This window comes from Ochotona curzoniae, unplaced genomic scaffold (genome assembly GCF_017591425.1).
Source record: "Ochotona curzoniae isolate NIBS_2020 unplaced genomic scaffold, NIBS_Ocur_1.0 contig_1274, whole genome shotgun sequence".
In the NCBI taxonomy this organism is placed as follows: Eukaryota; Metazoa; Chordata; class Mammalia; order Lagomorpha; family Ochotonidae; genus Ochotona; species Ochotona curzoniae.
Window position 1 is genome coordinate 32,233,796 of NW_024465023.1, and position 2,461 is coordinate 32,236,256.

Genomic DNA, 2,461 nt, shown 5'->3' on the forward strand with positions numbered 1-2,461 from the left:
ACTTCAGTATGCTCTCACAGAGATGGCAGAGAAACAAGACAGATGGAATGTACAAAGCCTCAAGTCAGAACTGACATTCATTGCTTCTGCCATATTTCGTTAGGCAAAGAAAGCCACAAAAGGCAACCCAGATGCGAGGCGTGGGGGGAGTAGTTTCTTGCCCATGACTGAAACTGAAAAGTCACATGGCAAAGGGTATGGATCGAGAGTGGGTAAAGTGTTGGAATAACAACTCCAATTTTTTTTCCCATTTCATTGTAATTTATTTTCATTAGTATTTTCATTTTTTAACCATGCTTTCACATTCAGTTTGTAATAGCTATTACTGCTCAGTTTTAACTAATTCAGCACATCTCCTGGACACTCAGTTTGTGAAAAACGCATAGCATTTTCTGAAAACGATAACACATTCTAGCAGGATGTGCAAAAAAGCTCTGGCCTTAAGACAGACCTAGATTCACATTCCACTTCTGTGACTCAGTGTAGGCAAGGGATTAAGTCCCAACCTCCCTTTCTCATATATGAGCGTAATGATCTCATAGGGTTAGTGTTAGGCAACAGGTACGCCTTCACTTCATTACTTATTTTTATTTTTTTCTGATTCGTGTTCATAATCAATCTGACCCTCTAGAAACTATGGATGTTCTCAAGATCATGTCTGGAATATCTTAACATTCTTTGTACACTCCAATGTACAATTCCTAGTTACTTTTATGATTTACTTATTAGAGAGCCAGTATAATGAATCAATGGCCCAAAGCCTTGGGACCCTGCACCCACATGGGAGACCCTGAAGAAGCTTCTGACTTTGGATTGGCTTAGTTCCAGCCGGTGATGCTCTCTGGCGAGTGAACCAGTGGATGAAGATCTTTATCTCTAGTCTCTCCTCTCTGGAAATCTGCCTTTCCAATAAAAATAAATCTTTAAATGATTTCACTTATTTGAAAGGCAAAATGATAAAGGGGGAGAGGGAGAGATCTGTCTGTCCACTTCCAAAAGGAATGTGACAATCAGGACTGGGTCAGGTCAAAATCGGGAGCTAGGAACTGGATCTATCTGGGTCTCCCACTTGGGAGGCAGGGACCCAAGTACTTTGGCTGTTTTCCGCCCTCCCTAGTGCAGCAAGCTGAATTAGAAGCACAGGAGAACTTGAACCAGCACTCTGATATAGGAATGTTGGCACTCTAAGTGGAAGCTTAAGCCACTGCATCAGTGTCAGCCTCATATTTCAGCAGGCTGTAGGATACCACCACTTCAGTATCGTAAGTCAACATTTCCACAAAACTTCTCAGAACTATAGCACCTTCCCCAGACTACAGGTACATATATGGGCACTCCTTTCTAACTCATTCCCTACAGGTACATATACCCTCCTCTATCAATCTATTCCCATGTCCTCATTTATTCCTTCAAAGACACTTTTTGCACTCACAGCACACTATTTCCCACCATAGTAGGATTCCTTGGCTTTTAATACCTACCCTCAACTACATGGCCTCATCTCAGCCAACTAATTCTCAGTTTCATCCATTTCAATACTTGAATTCACATTAAAAAAAGATATTAACCAGAACAACTTTACAATTGTTTTTTTTTTGGAGATTGAGTTTGCAATCCAGGACACTTAACTTCATCCTTCTGAAACTGTTTCTTTGGCTATACAATAAGCTCACCGACTTTACCACTTGCAGAGTAAAAGGCAATTAGGAAATGATGTTTATCCAGAGCATCATAGACCTCTTATTCCCTTTTGTCTGGGTTCACAGATGTTCTCTCTCATTTAGAGTAATCTTCCTCCCTTCGGTGGCACACATTCTCTCAATACTTCCATGTCCTGTTTTCACTGGTCACTGTATTTCATAATTCTTCACAAATGTAAGAATCATGCCATTTTTCAACTATTACACAGTATGCATGGCAACATGAAATTGTGCTTCTCCATCTATACTATGAATCTAAAGGAGGAGCAAGCATAGTGCCCAGCAGAATGCTGAAAATCCAGTTTCTTGCCAAGTTCTCATCTTGCCTGATGGACCTGACCTGCTTACCCACCCACCTAAATGAGTATCTATGGTTTTAATTTGGTAAGGGATTGGTGATGTAGGAAAAGGAGGCTTTGCAATAATAAACCAGAGTTTGAATTCTGGCTGTAGCACGTAGTTCTGGGCAATTTAGCCTTCCTGAACTCCAGATTCAACTTTAAAATAAGGATGATGCTCCTGACCCCCAAGACTGCGGTGATGACAGGAGACACTGTTTTTAAATCAGCTAGTAAAGCACTTGGCACACAGCGTTTGCCCAGTGAATTACCTTTCTAACTCATTCCCTGTACAGTCCTTCACAAGTCAACGTGGACAAACTATTGTATCTGAAATCAGTATGCAACAAATACCTTGGCGCTCAAGTACAAGCACAGACACATTCAAATTCTTCTTTTATGGTGCTTTTATTTAATGTTCAC